This window comes from Camellia sinensis, chromosome 3 (genome assembly GCF_055761805.1).
Source record: "Camellia sinensis isolate YWXY chromosome 3, ASM5576180v1, whole genome shotgun sequence".
NCBI classification, from domain to species: domain Eukaryota; kingdom Viridiplantae; phylum Streptophyta; class Magnoliopsida; order Ericales; family Theaceae; genus Camellia; species Camellia sinensis.
This window is the reverse complement of record NC_138963.1, coordinates 105,290,740-105,297,644: the sequence shown is the minus strand read 5'-3', so window position 1 is coordinate 105,297,644 and position 6,905 is coordinate 105,290,740. Positions and strand designations below refer to the sequence as shown.

At 32.0% G+C, this 6,905-nt stretch overlaps 1 long non-coding RNA gene across 1 annotated transcript; it reads right to left on the bottom strand.

The window, feature by feature from the left end:
- Positions 1–898: 898 nt before the first annotated feature.
- Positions 899–3,198, bottom strand: LOC114274696 (uncharacterized). The gene is made up of 2 exons (XR_003633487.2): positions 2,931–3,198; positions 899–1,496 (listed from the first exon to the last, which is right to left on the bottom strand). It is a non-coding gene; the product is annotated as an uncharacterized LOC114274696 (long non-coding RNA).
- Between the last annotated feature and the right edge of the window lie 3,707 nt (positions 3,199–6,905).

The following is a 6,905-nucleotide window of genomic DNA, read 5'->3' as shown; positions in this document are numbered from 1 at the left end:
AAGGAAATTATAGATGCTTAAAAGATGGACTTGGGTCAAAACTTTGGTTATAGAAAAATTGCCACACGCGCGCTGCCCGCCCGCCCACCCGGGTCGGGATAGGGCCGGGTGTGGGTTGCGGGTCACGAGTTGTAGATCTTGAGCTTGGGCTTGAGGCTTGAGAAAATTGGTTAGGTTTGGGCTGGGCCGGATCAGTGATCCACCAATCTAATCTTTTTGGGCCAAGTCTGCTGCAAATATACACACTTGTCTATACAAAATATATATATCTCAGATATTATTGTCCCATCAGTTTTGGTCCATTATTCCGGTAGTTTTTGCAGGCTTCATGAGCATTGGTTGCTAGCCTTCATAGCTAGAGACTCCTCCTCTCTCCTCCATGGTATATAAAAGGAGACCTATCTCCCTTGGTTTTGGTACAGATTTTTTGCTTCCAAAATATATATACTCAGTTTGCTTCCGTTTATAATTTTTCTTCCTATGTGAAAGAGTGCTACCATTGTCGAATCGCCAAAGCTATTAGAAGATGTTTCTGCATTAGCCAATCTAAACCGTCGTATCCTGAGAGATAGAAGCCGACGTACCTCTAGCACCCATGGTGAGACAGCTAATCTATTTTAAGGAGACTGTGGTACCACACCGGTTTCAGTTTGCTTTCTTTACCATTTTATTGTATTGTGTATTTCTGTATAATATGATTGTAAATTCAATTTTTTTTTTATTCTATTGTAATTGGATTAATCATGAATCTATTTATTTAGTTAATTATACAATTTGTACAACAATGTATAGATTAGTTTCCATAACTAATTTAATTATTCCTCAACATCCCCTTTTTTATTTATTCTCAAAGAAAATTATGTTCATTCATATTGATTAGATATGGTGGTGCAACAACAATAACAACAAAAGAAGCAATAATAATAACAATAATAGTTACAGTTACAATTACATTAGTAAGTATGATGATATCTAATAATGATAAAGCAAATACAGTTGTTCTTTTGGAGCAAATCCATGTCAATTAAGGCTTACTTTAACATAATCTGTATGTCCTGGGCAATCTACATGTGCATAATGCTGCTCAGTAGTCTCATACTCCACATGGGCCTACAACATCAAGTCATTCCTTGTATTCAATATAGATAGATGCTTCAAAAATCTTACTTGGTTTCAAGGAGAAATATGGATGCTACACAAAATCATACAGCCTAGCATAATGGTGTGAAAAAACAAGGGGGAAAAAAACTATAACCCATCGTTGCAATTGTAATCCCTCTATTTTTCTCTTCAAGGGCTTTGTCAATTTCATCAAAGGCAACAACCTTAGCTTTGCCTTCTTCTGCTAGCACCTAAAGGAGGTGCATAACCATTTTAGAACCTAAATATCACTGTAATACAAATTAGAATAACTTTTCCTCAATGGTCCTTCTCTGTTCTCTTTTCCCCAACACTGGTATGCTCCACTCCACATATTGCGCACTATGAGATCATAACTACATTCCAAATTTCCAATAACAATGGAATAAGGAAATTAGAGAAAACAAAATTTATTATTTTTTTGTTAATATAATACACATCTATTTGAAGTTTAAAAGCCCAACAATCTCCAAACTCAATTACAATCATAAGAAAAACTACATATAACCCAATTGAACTCTTCTCCATAGAAGTTAAACCACAACCTCAAACTACATAGTGGTGCTACTCAATCAATAGGCCAAAAATCATGATTCACTTACCCATTGTCTTTCTCACATAACTTTCACAAATTGTTTGAAACATTGCCGTCAAATACGATGTACTGATATCTATTTGTGGCCAATGTTATTTTCATTTTAGCATACATTCTAGAATTCGTTTTTTAATTTTTATTTTATTTTTAAATAACCAAAAAAAAAATCTTTAAAAAAAATCAAGAATTTTTTTTGTAAGGGCAATTATATATGACATTTTTATTTCACCGAACTTTTCATCTCCTTGGTGATTTCTCATATATAACATGACAAGTTTCAAATATAGCCATTTACTTTATATATATATATATATATATAAAACAAAAACTCATAAGAAAACAATATAAAAGTATAGTAAGAGCCAACCACTCTTAGTAGCATTTTATCAAGCAACTAGGAGGTATAAATAACGTGTATATAGTTTTCTTCTCTGCTGGACAATAGAAACAAAATAAAGATATATAGCGATACCTAAGCAAACACAGATACACAAACATAACCAGCCAAGGACAACAAAGAGAAACAAAGACAAGCAATCATCATACACATAACACAAATCATCTTGATATGGAGTCACAATTTTGGGTATCTGTTAATATTTAGATACATACAAACATGTGCAAACATCACAGAGAGACAAGGAAGAGAATCACCTGATACAAATTTTCTTTCTAGCAAGAACCTAGCACAAATCTTGAACAAAAAGAATGGTCAAAGTAAAATAGGAGCCATTACAAGTAAAAATCAAAATTACCTGAAAAATTGGCAATGGCAACAAAATCTTAATTTTTAGATCAAAACCCCCAAATAAAAACCCTAAATTTTCAATTTAAAACCTAACTTTTCAAAACCATTTTTTTCCCCCCCAAATCACTAGACAAATACATGAAATATAACAAATGGTGATAGAAAAATCTGAACAGAGTTTCGCAAGAAACAGAAAAATCTGTCTTCGTTCAATCAATACCTCTTGATAGTGGTGGTTTGAAACCCTAGCTTCATAGAGAGAGAGGGAGAGAGAGAGAGAGAGAAGAAGCAGCAGTTTACCATAAAAAGAAAGAGAATTTGCAATAGAGGGTTGAAACCGAAATCGATGAGACAATAGAAATCGAAATCAAAACCAAACACACAATGAGTAATCACTTTAATAGAAATCAACAAAGATAAAAGGAAGGAGATGACGAAGCAATGTACCAGGTAACCCTTCTTCAATGAGACGATTCAGAGAGATGAGATTGAGCTCCCTCCGAACCCTTCTCCTTTTTGATGAAACCTTTTGGGTTCATTTTGATTAGAAACCAAAGCCAAAGCCTTCTAGGTGAACCCTCTCTTCTTGGTTTTGCCCAAGTATCTTTGAACCCTCTCTCCTCTCCCTCTTCTCAGTTTCTATGTTCCTTTACAATTAGAAGCCAAATAGTTCGTGTTTTTTGATATATTTATTTTTGTCTATTATATTTTTGGTTTTGGGGGGTTTGGCGCCAGAGTATTTCATTTTGGCGTTTATTTTTATTACGGTCATGCTATTTATAATAGAAATTGTGTGCAGTGAAAAGTAAAATATTTTTAATGGTTAACATATGTACGTCGTGAAAAATGTACTTTTCAATAACTGATTTTTTGTGCACTATGAAATGTTCAATATTTTTAACAGTTGGTGTACGTGTGTCGTGTATAGTTGATTAGGGGTATAAAAATGGCATGAGACCTATGGGCGGCCCGAAGCCCGAGGTGGGCCCGTCCCATTTCAGCCCAATTAAACCCGGGCTCAAGCCCAGCCCAGTATCTTGGGTCTGGGCCTGAGCCTTCCCTTTTGGGGCCCTGCGCGGCCCAACCATCAATCCCTCTCTCTACCAATGATCAAATTTCAAAAAATAAAAATAAAAAACAACTTACAATAGTTAAATAATTAAAATAAATAAATAAAAAGATTAATCTTATAAAAATAATAAAATTAAATAATTAAATAAATAAAAAGATTGATCTTATAAAAATAAAATAATTAAATAAATAAAAAGATTGATCTTATAAAAATTAAAAAATTAAACAAAAATTAATATAATTAAATAAATAACATTAATAATTTAAAAACAAAACAAAAATTAATAATAATTTATTAAATTAAAATCAATTTAATAGTTATTTGATACAAAATTGTGATATGATGTATCACTGGCAGTGGCAATGCACAACAGCAGAGTCTGTGTGTGTGGCTAGCCTTATTTATTTTTATTTTTTTTAATTTCTTACTTCATTGATTGTTTCATGGGAAAGTGCACCTAACCTGATGGGAAAGTGCACCTAAGCTAACGTGAAAGAAAAAAAAATAATATATATATATACTAAGTTGGAAGGTAATACTGGGCTTGTGGAGGCTCACCACGAGTCCCATTTTGATAATCCGAACTATTCAGTGTGTAAAACTCTTCCATTACTATATGCCTGTAAAAAATCACGTTAATCGGATATCGCTAACTACATTATCAAATCAATTTGGTATAAAAATGCATGGTGTTATAGTTAATGGTTGACAAAAAAAACTAATCCGATCAGATAGTTATAGATATCCGATCAACGTGATTTTTTACAAACATGTAATGCTCGACGAGTGGTATACATTGAACGATTCCAATTAGCAAAATAGGACCCGTGATGGCTCCCACTGGCCAAAGAGCACCGTCCAAATGATTGCTCAAAAAAGAGGCAACCATTTCCTAAAACTTTGCCATGCCGCCGTATAGCCCCTACCTACTATTATAGTACCAGCCTAGCCTTAATTTTGAGCCGTTGCATTGCAAATTTGCATCTCCTACAACTCAAACGGATATTTATAAAACGGTCATAATTCAAACGGTTAGAATTTAAACTAGTATAAATATATTTTAGTTTTCAAAATATATTTCGCAACAAATCATTCTCTCTCTCTCTTCAACTCTTTGAATCTCTCTCAACTCTCAATTAATTTTAAAGTGTCATCCCTAAGTGGCTATTGCAATTGTGCAACAAGAAACTTTTAACAGAAGAAGAAAATTTTTATATCACATTCGCCAGTCGATAACATTAATTAGTTTAATTAAATTTATTAACTACTCATTTTTTTCATTAATTATTTATGCACATATATTAATTGTTATTTTTTACTGATTGGATTTACACATTATTTAAATTAATTGTTCATTCTTATATATTGTTTTACTTGCATTACTATGGATCCTAATATGCCTAATGCTTATGTCGATGTTGATATATATACTACACCACATGAATCTGTTGATTCTCCTTCTAATATCCCTCTTCCAACAGTTGCATCATCATCTAGGAGCAGAAGTAGTAGTGTTTGGGAACATTTTGAAAAAATAACTATAAATAATCCTGATGGCACAATTACATATAAAGCAAAATGTAAATATTGTGCACGTTTACTTAGTGTTGTATCTGCAGGGGTACTAGTCATTTAAAAAGGCATTCTAACAAATATTTACAAAGTAAACAACCTGATATTCGAAATCAAATGTAATTAGGGACTTCATCAACTGGTATTTTGCAAACATTTTCATATGATCCTATACGTGCACAAAATTCTGTAATTGATTATATTATTAAAAAAGAACAACCTTTTAGTACTAGTGAATGTCCTGATTTTACCGAAATGATTCACGAAAATTTTGCACCGCAATATCAAAGTTTTTCAAGAAACACTACTAGAAACAAGATTTTAAAGAAATTTGAGGATATTAAAAGTGAATTATTTGATATCTTTAAAAATTTGAATAGAAGAGTTTGTTTAACATCTGATCTGTGGTCAAATAATGGTTTTGAATATCAATGAATCAATGCACATTTTATTGATAATGATTGAAAATTAAATAAAAGAATTATTTCATTTAAATTAATTGAACTTCCACACACTGGTCATTCGCTTGGTGTAGAAATAAGAAATGTATTATATGAGTGGGCTTTACAAAATAAAATATTTATGATTAGTTTAGATAATGCATTATATTATAATCAAACTGTAGCCCATTTAAAATCAATTTTACAATTACTTGTTGATGGTGATTTAATTCATATTCGTTGTTGTGCCCATATTTTAAATTTGATTGTTAATGAAGCTATGCATGTATACGAAACTTCTGTACTTGTAATAAAAAATACAGTTGTTACTATTATGTCTTCTGGTAATCGAATTTCAGAGTATAAAAAAATTTGTCAACGAGAAAATATGTCATTTAAAAAATTAATTTTAGATGTAGATAGTAGGTGGAATTCAATATATAATATGTTAAAAATAGCTTGTAAACAAAGAAGAACAATAGATTTATTTTTTGCAACAATATCAATAGGAAGAGTACTGACACCTACTGAACTTAATTGGCGCCAAGTAACCTTGTATAAAGATTTTTTAAAAATTTTCGATACTTCAACAAAATTATTTTCTTATATATATATTCCTACTTCACCATTTGTTTTACATATGCTAGCAGAAATAATTAAAATTTTCATAAAATATATGGGTAATGAACTTTATGTAACCATTATTACTTCAATGAGAGAAAAATTTGATAAATTTTTCATCATTTGCCTCATCTATTAGGTTTAGCTATAATAATTGATCCTAGGTGTAAAGAAGTTGGTTTACAATAATTTTTAGAACGTATTTTCACTGATCAAATACAGTTTGCCTCTATTATGCAAACATGCAACAGATTATTTCAAGAATACAGGGCAGCTGCATCTGCATCTGTAAATATACCTACACACACTACACTAACAGTCCAACAATCTCGAGGCGGGAGATTACGTATTTTCACAGCAATAAAAAGTAGAAGAATATCTCAACATACAAGTGTAAGTAGTTCTGAACTACAACGTTATTTGGAAAGCCTGTCAGTGGATGATTCCGATAATTTTGACATTTTGGAATGGTAGAAACAAAATAAATCTATGTGGCGTGGGCTTTCACAGATGGCCCGTGATATACTAACCGTTCATATTTCTACAGTTGCTTCAGAAACAGCTTTTAGTGCAGGTGGACGAGTGCCGAGTGACTACAGGAGTAGGCTTTTACTCGAAATGGTTGAGCCATTGATGATATCCAGGGATCATATGCACGCGCTTACAAGAAGACAAAATTTTAATGGAAATGAGCGAATTCAATATGATTTGGATGAC